General features: G+C 42.3%; 1 long non-coding RNA gene across 1 annotated transcript; it reads left to right on the forward strand.

Annotated features, from left to right (window-relative positions):
- Positions 1 to 4,454: 4,454 nt before the first annotated feature.
- LOC128141079 (uncharacterized) lies at positions 4,455 to 14,539 on the forward strand. The gene is made up of 3 exons (XR_008234889.1): positions 4,455 to 4,567; positions 13,690 to 13,740; positions 14,451 to 14,539. It is a non-coding gene; the product is annotated as an uncharacterized LOC128141079 (long non-coding RNA).
- The last annotated feature ends 786 nt before the right edge of the window (positions 14,540 to 15,325 follow it).

Here is a 15,325-nt window from a genome sequence, read left to right on the forward strand (position 1 = left end):
GCAGAAAGGACTATGTTTACTATAGGCCACAGAAGAAGGAGGATTTGCTTTAATAACAACTTAAGAAAAGAAGAAAAGGAATAAAAATTTTATCAGAATCAAAAAATATAACTGTGTGTCTCCGGGAAATTCCTATCTCTTTTCATTGCTTGCCTGATGTGTTCTTTGAAGTTTGATTACTCTACTTCAAGACAGAAGAGATTTAGCTGTTGTAGATGGTAAATCTCTGCTCAACAAATAAATACAGTAGTTTTTCCCTAACGTCTGTTAGTCAAGATATGTTTGAAGCATTTTTGAGATCTTTATTGCTCAGTCTTGTAAGCAATCACCTGTTCAACTACAACAATCAAAAAATCCCAGCTTGCCTGATTTGTATGTTTACTACACTCACCAAAATTCTTTCTCACAGCATCAAGACCTCAAGCTCAATACAATGCATTTGCTTAATTGTTTATCTGCCTATTTTTGCTCTAAGACACAAAAGGTGTCCAGGTTTCTGCATTACCTGGTCTCTCTGCTGTGGCAGTTTGGCGTAGTTAAGTACATATGAAATTAAAGCAATTTCTGCCTCTATTGGTGTGACACAAATGCGTTTATCTGCCAAGGAGTCCTCCCCCAGACATGCCTGCACACTCTGCTTCTCATGGAGTTTGGGAACCCATGGCCCATGAGTCTCAGATCCTATGAAGAGACAGGTTTTCATATTCCTCTGCCACTGGAGTGGGACAGAGGAAGAGAGAGGATAGTAATGGGTTTGGAATTTAGAGTTTTACCAGTAAGTCCTGACACTGCAGAAACATCACTAGGGAAGGATTTTATGTTGTGCTTCCATTCATCTTTACCAAATTGCATTGGAGGGAAGATCCCTCCCAAGCCTAATAAATGTGAAGTTAATTAGAGGTCAGTGCAGGAGCTCAGACAGACCTACAACAGAGACCTCAGCAACTGTTTCTGCATAGTCAACCAACCAGGGAAAGGCATCATGCTGATGGTAACTGAGCTTGTGCTTACTATTCTGGCAAAACCACCCCAAAACAAGTTCAAGTCCTAAAATATTAGCCCTTCCCATTGCCTGTCATTGCCCTGGCATCAGTTTGTGCCCGTTCATGTTATGCTTACTTGAAATAGCTGTCTCCATTCTTGCATCTGAATGTCCTGAATGCTTTTTCTCACTGCTAACTTTTCTTTATGCTTTATGTCTTCTCTTTCACTCCTCCTTCAGGGATATGTTTTATTGTCCACTGAGGATACAGTAGAAGCAATATCTGTACACTGACTGGTCCATTGACTGTAAGGCCTTGGAAACAGAGCCAGTGGAGCTAATTCTTCTCCTATTGAGTTCAATATGTTTACAGTGATGTAAGTGCCTGGAAAAAGAGTTGTCTCGGAAGGAATCTTTTTTTCCATTGTTTTTTTTTCTTCTCCTGAGGCTTATTATGGAAAAACTGGGGAGAGAAATGAACAGGAATTTTTACCTGAGATTTTTTTTTTCTCTCAAATTGGATAATGAAGGAATTTTTACAGAGTGAGAGAGATTATTTATGGAGCAGGTTCTCAGTAGGTGAATGCAGGTGTTCAGAAGACATATTCAGAGATATTAGCATTTTGAAGAACTCAGATGAAAAAAATACATAGCCTGGTATGTATGTCCTTTTCTGCTTTGCTTGCCTCTCATAGAAGTGCCTCTTCCAAGGGCCAGAAGACATACCAATGAATATTGGCCCAGTAGTGTAAAACACAGTTCCCAAATGGCATGGCACACATATCGTTAGCAATATGAGAGCTACATCAAAGTTGTAGATAAATTACTGAAGTAGCTTAACATTTTTTTTTTAATGTTCATGTATGCAGCTCTGCACAGAGCTGGTGCCTCTATGTGTCGTACCCGAGCAAACTACCTCCAGGAACCCCATATGGAGTTGCTTTGAAGTTTGCCCTAAAGTATGGCTGCAAGCGTATTTATGCTGCTGGTTTTTTTCCTGCCTTCCAGTTAGGTTAGACTTAATTTTTGGTAGACAGAGAGAGTCTTATCTGGTTTGTGTTTGTTTTCAGAACAGCAGTGTGAAAAACACTGAGGAACAAGTGGGCCTGGGGAAAAAATTCAAAATTAGGGAAATGAAAGAGCAGTTAGACCTGAACAGATAAAAAGTTTCTATACCCTGCCATTTCTGTAAAGTTTAATGTTCAAATACCTGAATCACTGGTAAGAGGAATACCTGATGAGCCCCAAAATGTGTGAAAGCAAGAGACTGCATGCACAAAGGGGTTCCAGTCACACAAATATGTTGCTGACTGTTCACTCTCAAGGTTTGAAATATCACAAGGAATCTTATGAAAACAACAGCTTCATTTCCATGCCATGTGTAGTATACATTGCACCTTGTGTAAATTGCTGTGAGGGGGCAAAGTACTTTTCTTGGATCCGCAAGGCACCACTGAGCTTTGATATCTGCTCTTTGATACTGTCAACCGTGAGAGATCTTCACATGTAGGAAAGGCAAAACATCAATGCTTAGTGCTGGCATATACCAATCTGGGAGGAGAGTCTTGCCCGGAGAGCATTTAAATGTGCAGAATTTTAACTGTTTCTTTTGATTCTGCCAAGATGGCTACTGGTTATAGAGCACCGCAAATAGGTGCATGGGGCACGAGGTTTTGAATCTAATCTGGTTTACCATGTCTGGGCATGGGTCACAGCTGTACACTGTAAGCCAAACAGCTTAGCTCCCAAGAACAGTCCCAGGTCCCTGTGTGCTGATCATCCATACGGTCATCCACAGCACCCATGGTCAGCACCCATGGTACCAAAGCATTCGTTCATTCCTAGTGTCTCTTTTGGAGCGTATCCACTAGTTCTGGCTGAAATGAAGCCCTGTGCATTTCTGGAGTCACTCCAGGTTTTGCTCCCAAAAGCCAATGTGGATGAGACACCCCCGGGGTTGGTTTCTGCTTGCCCCATGTAGCCCTCCAACAGGGGATTTACAACCCAGACACCTCCACATGCCCTGAGTATATGAACCAGAGCAAATAACTCATACTTTCAGTTTCATGCTGAAATGCACTGTCCTACAGCACAGCCTTCATATTGTTTTGGGCTCTTTGAATCAAAGCATCTCCCCGCAGGTTTACACACAAAATAATTTTGATGTCCTGGAACTGCAGGAGCATCACAGGGGTCCCAGAGGAGAGATGTGCTAAGTGATGCTAGTGTGGCCAAACTATCTTGAAGGGGTCAAGCCATGAGCGCTGAGCCTGCAGGGATCACCCTCTGAAAACAATTCGTGTAGCAGTGTAGATATAGCTAGCATGGTTCACCTTGTTTAGATGACTCCCAGTTTACCCCCTGAAATTAGAAGCAAGGCAGACTTGCTGCAGGTAACTTCCAGTTGAGTTTCTCAGTATGGTCAGGTGGCTGCTGAGCCACCCTGCAGAGTCCTGCTGAGCTTTGTGGAGGTGGAAAAGGGAACAAGTTTTCCACTGAATACAGCTCCTCCTTAGGATGCGTGCAAAGACGGCAGCAGCAGCAGAGAGTATATTGCAAATGCTCATGAAGACTCTGAAACCCTGCTGGCCCTGATTGTCTTTCATATTGGTCTGAATTACACACAGTCCAGGACACCCTGTTTCTCTGAAATGAGTTCAGCAGCTCAGGAATGGAAGCCAGCCCTTATTCCCTGAGTACTGCCAGGAGAAAATGAAGATAAATGTAAGCAAAGCAGTCTAGCAGAGACCACAGCTTAATTTCCCTCCCTACTGTATAGAACTAGCCATTCTGATGCATTTTTGTGAAAAGAGCCCCAAAATATCATCACTTTCACTGTTAGAGAAGTATTTTAAGTGACATCCCCAGGGAATGTTTTGTAAATAACCAAGACTGATTATTCAAAAAGCAAAGAAATCAGTAATCCACTTCGTTGCCTCTTCTGCTCTATAATTGTCTTTGCTGTAAGTATGTTCATCATGAGCTCATTTCTGACTAAATATAAGCTATAATATATTGAATAATTGCAGGAAGGTAGCAAGTTCTATATTTAATTCCTTCACCTGATCTTTTAAAACTCTCCGTAATTTTTCTCGGTAACAAGAACTGTTGTTTATGCTATGGTTTGAAACTGTGATGAAGGCCCATTCCCTGAAGTCTTAAATACAGCCAGAAGGCTGTAAGAAATCTCATGGATTTCATCTACTCCTGTTTTCAAAACATCACGAGTGAAAGGAGCTTTGCAAGCAGTAGGCTGGCTGTGCATCTTTTGATCATCGGGAGTGAGTTTTAATTTAAACTGGCACTTGTAGTTGGTAGCATCACGTCGATAAAAAATAAATTGCTTCAGGTATTTTTGTGGTTTCTCATTTTCTGAAGCCTGGCTTATTTAGAAGGAGGCTTAGTGTGAGCAACGTAATCTCGTTTAATGCAGTTACATGCTAGAGTGCAGTTGACTTTGTGCTATACTACGGAGCGTGTAGCACAGGGCTGCAAACTGGGGGTACATCTCTGAGAGGCTTTGGGGGCTGGTAAAGCAGCTGACAAGCTGGGCTGCAGAGGAGGCCTGCCTACCGCAAAACTAAGGTAGCAACCTTTTGTTTTCTTTATGCTGTTCTGGACAATTCATCAGGCAGATGAGCCACTGCACACCCTGAGGACCTGGTCTGCAGTGCACAGCCTGGCTCAGCCCTGCTGCTTGCGAGGCTGAGACCTGGGCACACATCCCCACCCCATGGCATCCTTTGGGAGGGGAGGGGGTGTAATGCGTTTCCATGGGTCTCCTGGCTGGTATGGCTGTGGTACCCTCCGGGATGAACCTAGTCCTAGCAATCTCTTGAGTGTGTTCAGGGATTTAAGACTCCCAAAGCTACAAGCAGTTGAAGGACATGTTAGGAAGCTTAATGATAGCCAGCACAACCAGACCCAGGGATAATCATATCAGTGCATTATTAGTAACAGGAGATATTGTATGTCCTGCATACATATGAACTCATATCTCACAAATAGATCTGCCCGTGTGTGGTCCAGCTCCTGTGAACTGAGATCGCCCGTGTCACCAGGGGTTTGTCTTGGTTAATAAGACGAACAGTAAATTATACAAAAGAGTGGTATTTACTAAGCTGACATTTCATACGATGGTATGAAAGACAAACTGTTATGGGCTACATTGGGCTTACAGTTTTGGATGGCTTTGTATACATCAGTGTTTAAACTGGCAATGTGCACATAAATTAAGGTCAAAGTTTAAGCTGAAGTATTTTGTACTATCTCTTCAAGTGGACATTAGAAACTTAAAAAATTACACTCTGTTCAGTTTCCCTTTGGGTCTCCACATGTTTCAAGTTACACCTGAGATAAGCCAACTAAAGTAGGTTAGAAGAAACCTTTCTTTTTTTACCCTGGGTGTGGGATGCAGTTATTTTGTGTCTCCTGTACTCTCCCCTGTTTTTCTTGGTTGGTCATAAAGCAAAAGGGGAAAGGGGAAAAAGTACATAAATCATGCCAAAAATACTTGGGGAGCAGAGAGCCACAGTATGCTCCAACTATATTTCAGTGTTGCTTTAAAACACAACCAGCATGTTTTGTTTTGCACTTTATTTTTGAGGCATGGCTTTGTCAGTTTGAGTCTTCTTGGCTCCGTATGAATCAATGGCAAAACAATAATCAGTCTCAGCAAAAAAATATTATTTCCACTGGGAACAAACTCTTCTGACTTGAGGCTTAACCTGCACACTTCCTCCGGCTCTGAGTTCCTCAGCCCTGATGGCTGACTAACAGAGTATAACTTTGGACTCATTTAAAATGCAATTGCAGAACACACCAGAGAAAGTCATTTAGCAGTGTATCGACAGAAGGGCAGACTGTAAATCTAATAAGCTTCTTCAATTTCTAATTTCTAGGATTCCACTATTAACAATATTATATTGCCTTTGGCAATATCTGACACTCACATATGGCAATGTACCAAATGGTCTATTAATATGACAGATGCATTTTAGAAAAGAGTAACTCTCTCATCCCCCTCGGATACATAGATGAATTGAAGAATGCCGTGAACAAAGCTCACTATTTACTCCTTTTGTGTTCTCATGCTGCTTATTAAACTGGTATGATGTAAAACCAAGGTATAAAATGGACTGCTACACCAAATGTGATTCAATAGGATCACTTCAAAGATAAGTATGTTATTAACTTTCCATTGGAATTAACCTATCCAAGGCAGCTCTTTGTAGTCACAGAATATTAATGCATATCCTTGTGAACCATCACAAGCAGCTGGTGAATGCCAGTGATTTTCACTTCATAATGCAACCATCTCAGACAGTAGAAAGCCCGAACTGAAGAAATGCACGTATATCCAGGTAGCAAAACATGTCTGATAGCGGTCTTGAACCAAGAAAATCTGACATTTTCAGTGCACCTTGGCGAGGAGTCTCTGGGGAATTCGGAGTCTCTGATTTGAATCCTTTCCAAGTCCCTAATGACACTATCTTGAAATAAATCTTACCTGAAGCAGATGCCTCCTCCAATATACCTATATAAACCCTTTGTTCCAACACACACAAAGAACACTTCGAGTTAAATACTTTTCTAGATGGCTCTTACAAGCTGTCAGCATTAAGTTTCATAACAAACAGATGTTCATATTTTATAAGCCTCCTCCATAAAAGACTTCCAGTACTCTCTATTTCAACAGAGGCACAATGGAAAATTATAAGGGTCTAGAAACAGTACTCCTGTGGGATCCTGAAATGACTAAGTTTGGCTCTGGCGAAACACATCTACAGCTGTGGAGACATTGATAGTGAACAGTGGGAAGGGGTAGATGGGCAAGATTAGATGAAGGCCAGAGGTTTAACATCCTGGTGCTGGAAGGATTTCCACCAGTAGCAGAAATAGGCGGCTGCCCTGCTTCTGTGGGGGCACTGACTTCAAAACTGACTGCCAGGAGAGGCAGTTCAGGGCTATTTCCTAATGCCAAGATAGGCAACACAGCTGCAAATCCAAGGACACCCACCTGGGTTGAGTGGCAGTGTGTCGTTTGTCCCCTTGAAAGCAGTGGAGCAGAAGCAGCCTGGCAGGCTGTGCTGCGGGAGCGGGGAAAGGAGCACAGAACTCTTCCCCATGAGGCTGCAATACACACCGCGAATGCATTGTGTGGAGCCCCAGAGCGGGGTTTGGGGCTCGCAGCCCCCTTGGAGCACTAGCACACCCCAAGGGGCAAGCATGTGGGGTGGAGGTGAAGCCCCTGGCAGGCACCTCTCTGTTTTAACAAATGTTGGCAATACCGGGAAGGAGGAGAACGTGCCTCCCTGACTCTGAGAAAGGGCTGGAAAACCTCCCTTGCCAAAGCAGCATGTTTTCATGTGCTGCTTTGCAGCCTGCTGCCCAAACACCCCTCATCTACTGAAAACTGAAATGGCATCTCTGCTTTCCCCCCTTTTTGAGACAAGATGTCCAGAAGAGTCAGAGGAGCAGCTAAATGAGTCTCTTTCCACACTATTTGCTCATTATTGGTAAAGGATTGTCTCAGGGGGCGAGGATGCAGCTGGCTTAAAAGCACTTTAGAGGCAGTCCCATGCCGTGGTGCCCCCCCAGACCCTGTGCTCCTGCCACCTCCCCTCTCTTTGCACAGCCAAGCTGCCAGCCAGATCGGGGGGGGCTCATCGCAAGGAAACCAATCTTTTTGAAAACTAACTCACAATCCCTTTTTTTCTGCTGGGTCAGCTCATCGGTCTAGCTAAACAAAACAACCAGCGTGCCAGGTGTGAGGGAAGGAATGGGAGGGCATAGCCAGGGCTGGCAAAATATCTCTTTTGGCAGGCACACAGACTGAAACTTGTCTAAAATGAATCTGGAAGAGTAATGGAAAAGGATGATTTGCCTACTCTGTGCTATTTAAAAGTCCCCAAAATATAAAGAGATTTTCTTGAATTTATTAAGTCAGCATTAATTGACTCTTAAGCAAAAAAAGGGGGACTCAGTACCTTAGAAGTATGATAAAATCTTGTCACGCAGAAGTGTACGGGCATTCTCTTATTGAATCTGGGGGAACTAGGATTTCACCCTTGACACAAGACCTGGCTTTTTCTGTTTGGACGTGTCACTTCAGTTACTCTGTGTTCTTACTGCTCCTTGACAGCAGGAATAAGCCTAATACTTCTGAGTTTCTTGTTTTTCTGAAGCCTTGCAGAAAGGCAATGTAAAATTTCCTTTGCACATACATTTGAGCACTCATACTTAATATTTACTTCGAGAAGGACCTTGTTCTAAAAAAACAAATTGCATGAATATTTGTGGAAAGCAAAACCAGAGCAGATGCAAACATAACTAAAGTGGATTCATTAAAAAAATTTCAACTATTTGTGTATAACTACTTCACAACATTCATCCAGTCTGGTTGGTAAAATGAATAATTTTAGATGTTTGAGAGAAAAAAAATAATTCTTGCAACAGATACTTTCATGGGCAAACAAATTCGAACAACCCATTCTTTCTTTGTAATCTCTTCTTGACTAGTTACAGATGGAACAAGAGTTGAGGAGAAAGGGGAGAGAGATTCTCACCATCCTGTTTTCATACAACCATGGAAATTCAAATTCAAATAAAAATCATACAATCTCCTTCTGTCCCTTCTTCTGCTAGTTCATGATGACTTTCCAATGCATATTTTCCATTGGCTTTGTTTAGACTGGTGCTGCCAGTTTGTGATGAAACAGAGGAAAAAGCCGTCTTTTGAAAAATGCGAACTTTCCACATGACATGGAAGCTGGTCGCTTCACAAAGCTCTTGCTACTGCCCAGAAGTGCCTTGGGAAGAGTGAAGATGTCAGCTGGAGAGAGATGGAACAAAGAAGCAGTTGGCTAAAATATCAAAAAGGTGTCTGTACATGTGTAGACCTTTTGACTGTGAAATTTTCATCCAACTTTCTCCGGAAAATCATGAAATGAGTCTAAAGTAGTCATCTGTGAATCTTCCCCTGGATATGCCTCTGTCTATCTCTGTAAATGGAGAAGACAACTAGCTTAAATCAAACGTCCAATTCTGAGATGAAATTAATCCCTCTTTTCATGAAGTCATCAGTCTTTAAGCAGGGCATCACGGTAAAGCAATACTGATACTCTGGAACAATCACGACTAAGACCTGGTTCAATCCAAATCTCACGAGAGGTCTGGGTCCCACAGTGCTCAAGGGGTGTCAGGACATGCAAAACTTCATCTGTGAGCTGGGAAGTTGAAGCAGTATCTATTTTGGGTCAGTTCCAGTTCAGGCTCAGCTGTGGATGAAGTTGCTCCAGTTTAGTTCTGATTAAACCCAACAAAATTTTCAGAAAGCAGTTTAGGTTCAATATAAGAAAAAAAAATCCTGAATTATTTGGACCAAATTCAATTCCACTTTCTGTGTTAAGAGAATCTGGAAGGGAGCTGATCTCCAGCTGGGCCCATAAACACATACTGAAATAAAGAACTTTACATCTTTCATTTATCGTTTTGTTCATTCAGAACAGAATGGAAGCTACACTTGGCCTTGCACTATTTTACTGATGCTTGCACTTTGTATAATGTATGCCTGCCATCCTGACAGAGATCTAGTCCAGAAAATAACCCATGACCATTATGGATGTGAATTACATTCCTTTTAAATAACAAGAGACTGGAGAAAATGTGAAGTACTTTAAGAGATGACCAAGAGACGCTTTCCGATGGAAGGGATTTTATTCTCCTAATAAGGAAAAGTCATGTTGTACAATAACTGCGTAATCTCACCCCCTCAGTAAAGTCTATAAAGAATAGACTGACACAGCTTTTCTTACTGGCTATATGTTATGCTGATGTGCATCAGTAGGTATTAATTTAGTAAGTTGCTACTTTTGTGCAAAAATGGATTGGCATGGATAGAGCAAAAACCATCTTGGAGTGATGTTGTTAGAACTGACTTGCCCTCAGTCAGGCCTTGTTGTAGTTCTCAGATGCAGTATTCAATTAAAACAAGAAAAGGGAGCTAGAACAAGATTTCCAGACATTATTAATAAAACATTTCTGTTTAATCTCTGTGGAAGGCACAAAATCAACATTGTCTCGGTTAGTCTTTGAAAATCCTTGGCCCAGCCAGCTCCAGAGCTTGTTTTAGGAAGTTCAAGTGGAGAAGTTATGTAGAAAGCAAATGTTGAGAGTGGTACAGACACACTGCCTAGATGTGACATCCCCGCAGCCTCTCCCGTGCATGGCCCCCTCTGTGTATGGGTATGTGCTTTGCTGACAGAAAGCCAAATGAAGTCTGTGCGTTCACCACCCTTCATTTGTCTACCTTAACTCCTTCTCCTCTGGGCTCATAACCAGATCCATCATCATTCCCAACGGATAACTCTTTTCCACAGACAGAGACAGAGAGAGCTTGAAACGAACCAGCCTCAAACAGAGTGCTGCAGGCTTTTAAAAAAGTAAGTTTTTGCAGGTGAAAGGAAATCAATCTGGCTGAAAGCAGCCAAATTGGTATTTATACCAAGCAAGAAGAACTTTCTGTTTGAATAGTTTTTATTTTCCTAATAAGGAAAAGTCAACTGTATGCCAAAAATAGCATACACCTGTGACGTGAATGAGCCACTGTTCCCACCTTGCTGAGAACTCACTGGACTCTGCCTGCTTCGGAGGGCTTTATAATACCAGGTAACACTATAGCCTAACATTTTGCACATCACGTCTTTACAAGAAAAGGGACTTTGAGTTCCTGCTAGTGCGTATGTCTACCAAATAAAAAACATCAGGGGAAAAAATTTGCTCCTGTCTTACACCAGTAGGGCTTCAGTAATTTCGGCAACCCTGTGCCAAGGGAGTAGAAACCAAAATCCTGCACCTAAGCTTTCCAAACCTACATCAGCAAAATTCATTGCACTATTTGCCCAGATCCAGCCTTAGCAATTAATATGTTAAAACCTATGTTTCTTCCGAGGTGCTAGTAAGATGGAGTAGTCAAAAGCAGTTTAAACCACTAAGCAAAGAAATAATTATCATGTGGACACTGAAATCCAGCTGTACAAATTACCATCTAAATTCTATCAAGTGTAACTGTGAATAAACTCAGCTATGAAGGAATACCATGGGACTGTGTCCCCTCATCTTTTCAGGAAAGAAACTGCTTCTTCCAAACTACACATCAACTCAATTCATCCTTGGAACATGACAATGGGCTTGAAACACTGCAAGGTATCCATATACATGCTTGTAGGCCATATGCTCTTGGCTGATGTATTGGCAGGCAAGTAATAAATGGAGGACTTCCCTTCTCCAGATAATATGCGATCTCTCTAAACCTCTGTGAACAATGGACTGAAAAATTAGTGCCAGCTGGAATTAAATTATTTTGATGGGAATGATAGTCTGGCAAAACCTGGACCTCTAACACCAAGGGCTTTTTCAATGGGCTACTACTGTAGGAGGTAGTAAAAACTTTGTTTCACTGCTCACTTTAATGGTATTTAATTCTTCTCAGATATGAAGATGAAGGGTCTTGATAGCTATTTATGACCTTTCTAATACTGGCAGTGCACTTAAAATCATTACTGAGTCTGTAATCCTGTAGTCCTTACAAACTAACAGCATCACTATCATTCTCATCTTTTAAAGACTAGCTGGAAGGTGATGCTCTGAGAAGTGTATCAGTTACTAGATTTACAAGATTCATTACATTATCTGGAGGGCAGAGCTCTGGATAAAATGGTGTTTGACAGGCTTTCACCGGCACAGTTAAGCATTATGAGTAAGGTGTTTTTTCTTCAGTAACAACCTACCCTAATCTGAAGGAAAATCCTAATCAAGCAACTAGGGACACGTTTTTTACAACTCTCCTCCAGTTCCCATCACACACAAATTCCAGGCCTTGAAAGGCAGTCATGACCCAGAATTTGTCTTGTGGTCATGGATCAGACAAGATGTTAGGCTGGGACCCGTTTGTATCACTGTAAGATGAAAAATATCTGAACGTTAATAGTGCAACAGTGGGGTCACTGTTGTCTGCGAGCCTTAAGATTTAAACCCAGGCTACGGCATGCCAATCTCTTACACGAAGACATTTCTTCACTACTTGCCAAATACCTCTTTAAAACAAAAGTGAAACAGATCCATCTTTGCTCAGAAAAACATGGGCAAATGGTTGACATTCATACAGTACCTTCAGGCATCCACAGTGCTTAAAAAATAAGCAACCAATTTAAGTAGGAATATCCACATCTCCAGACAGTGAATGGCATTGTTTCCAAAACGGATTTTTTTTTAAATTGTCATTTTTTCCTTTTTTTTTTGGAAGATTTTTTTTAAAAATGAACTGTCCTGTGAGTTGCTTCTAACAGAATCTGACACAAATGGGTGATTCATGTAAATGTACAATCTGGACTTTTGTAAATGATGGCAACAATTTTGTTGTGATGCCAAGACTTGACTTGAGACACAAAGGAAGGCTCTGTCTGCAAACACTTGAGCTAAAAAAAACAATTAGGCTTGTACCTGGGCAATTTATAGAAGGGGAGACTTCTATAGAGGGATCTGAAAAGAAGTATTGCAAGTTCCCCTGGGAAAGAAGCTCTGAGCCCAGAGAACAGACTGTGAAAAGGTGTGTAAGGTTTAAAATGGAAAAATAAAAAGGAGAGCCAAAGCTCACAAGTAGTAGGACGAGGGAGCTATACAAAGTGAGCAAGGTGAATTTGACAAGACAGGGACAAGAGACATTGCATACAGTTGGGATAGTGACCTTTCCTACTCTACAAAACACAGCCACATTTGACAACCACAAGACATTTATGGCAGACCTCGGAGAACTGAGAGGTGTGAATGCCCTGGGAGAGGTTCCCAGCAGGAGATGGCGGTGGCACACTGTGGGCTTCACTGCCTCCTTCCACATCTGGGGATTAGGATTGTCCACCTGCACAGATGTACTTTAGGCTATGGCCTTCTACTTTGGCCTTGTATGAACTGCTCACAAGCTGCTTTTGACGCAGAAGTCACACTATACCATTGAGTCTGTGCCCATGGATTTTACAACCATGATTGAATGAACCACCTCTACTCACCTCTTCTAACTAACTTCTAACACAGTCTAACTGTGGTGTCCCTAGAGAAAATGACAAGGTCTCAAAAGTACCTCAAGCACTGTGCTAGCACAAGGAAGGGAAAAAAGGCACCAATTGTCTGGAACGATTTGGGACATTACATACATAAATATATATACACACACACACATATACATAGTGGATTTCATAGAATCCTAGAACAGTTTGGGTTAGAAGGGACCTTTAAAGATCATCTAGTCCAACTGCCTTGCCAAGGGCAGGGACATCCTCCACTAGATCAGGTTGCTCAAAGTCCTGTCCAACCTGGCCTTGAAAACTTGTAGTGACGGGGCATCCACAACTTCTCTGGGCAACTTGTTCCATTGTCTCACCACTCTTATCATAAAAAAATTCTCCCTTATATGCAATCTAAATCTACCCTCTTTCAGTTTAACACCATTGCCCCTCATCCTGTCACTACAGGCCTTGGTAAAAAGTCTTTCTCAGTCTTTCTCGTAAGCCCCCTTTATATATTGAAAGGCTGCAATAAGATCTGCTTGGCTCCTTCTCTTCTCCAGACTGAACAACCCCAACTCTCTCAGCCTTTCCTCGTAGGACAGGTGTTCCATCCCTCTGATCATTTTCATGTCCCTGCTCCAACAGGTCCACGTCTTTCCTGTGCTGAGGACTCCAGACCTGGATGCAGTACTCCAGGTGGGGTCTCATGAGAGCTGAGTACCCTCAACCTGCTGACCATGTTTCTTGCTGTTATTGGCTTTCTTGGCTGCAAGTGCACATTGCCGGCTCATGTACAATTTTTCATTCACCAGTTTCCCCAAATCCTTCTCTGCAGGCCGGCTCTCAATCCATTCCTCCCCCAGGCTGTACTGATATTGGGGATTGCCCTCACCCAGGTGCAGGACCCTACACTTAGCCTTGTTGAACTTCATGAGGTTCACATGGGCCCCCTCCTCAAGCCTGTCAAGGTCCCTCTTGATGGCATCCCGTCCCTCGGGCGTGTCAACCGCACCACTCATCTTGGTGTCATCTGCAACTTTGCTCAGGGTGCACTCAGTCCCACTATTTATGATATTGATGAAGATATGAAATAGTATTCGACCCAGTACGTACCCTGGGACATTGAGCCATTGAGTGGCCATCCAGCCAATTCCTTATCCATCTAACAGTCCATCCATCAAACCCATATCTCTCCAATTTAGAGGTAAGAATGTTGTGGGGGCCGTGTCAAAGGCCTTACAGAAGGCCACGTAGATGACATCTCTAGCTCCTCCCTTGTCCACTGATGCATCACTCCATTTTAGAAGGCCACTAGATTAGTCAGGCATGATTTGCCCTTGGTGAAGCCATGCTGGCTTTCTAAAATCACCTCCCTATCTTCTGTGTGTTTTGAAAATATCTTCCAGGAGGATCTGCTCCATGACCTTAAAAAAAAAAATTGTGCAGAGTATGAGCCTCGCCCTGGGAAAACCACCTGCCTGACCATGGTGTCTCCCCTACCAGGTAAGTATTTGCTTCCTGAAATTTAACCTTACTCCCTCTCGTAGGAAACTATAGCATGGTTTTGAATCTCTTGTGTCAGTGGCTTAAAGGTAACTGTTGGGATCAGACTGTAATTGTGTCTTGGCATTTCAGATTGTGTCATTAAGTAATTATCAGCCCGGACGAATTATACTGAGTAAATGCTTTGTGTTATGTGGACTTCAGAGGAGTGACAGTAGAGAAGAGACTGGGAAAGCAAGAGCATTTCAAACACTGATATTTGTGTATTAACTCAGGGATTTGCTTTCTTCCTGAAAAGTGGGGACGTACAGACACATTTTCCTTTTTAAAAGACTCCATTCTTTTCCCTTTGTGCTAAAAAACTCCAAAGGTGCAAAAGCAGGGAAGGTTTGAAGGGAACATCACCAGATGTTTACATGAGAGACCAGAAATTATACAGCAAACTTGAGTGCTGTTTTCATTTCAAAAGTGTGATACACTTGACTGTATCTCTCAGTCTTTTGAAGAGAATTGGGTCAAGAAGAGAACGTATTTCTCAAGGACCTGCTTAGGAAAGCGTTTTACTCAACAACAACAACAACATAGACACTACATTTATTTTAACAGACAGCATATGTTGCAATGCTGAGCTTCTCAACACCTTGATGATAAGGTGGCCAAAAGACACAATGCTCCAGGAGGCAGAGCAGCGGTATATGTTAATCACCCTTCGCATTATCTGCTTGACGCTCCAGACAGTTTTGGGGTTGAGGGGTATGAGAGCTAAGAGTAGGATAAG

Source organism: Harpia harpyja, chromosome 4, assembly GCF_026419915.1.
Source record: "Harpia harpyja isolate bHarHar1 chromosome 4, bHarHar1 primary haplotype, whole genome shotgun sequence".
Classification (NCBI taxonomy): domain Eukaryota; kingdom Metazoa; phylum Chordata; class Aves; order Accipitriformes; family Accipitridae; genus Harpia; species Harpia harpyja.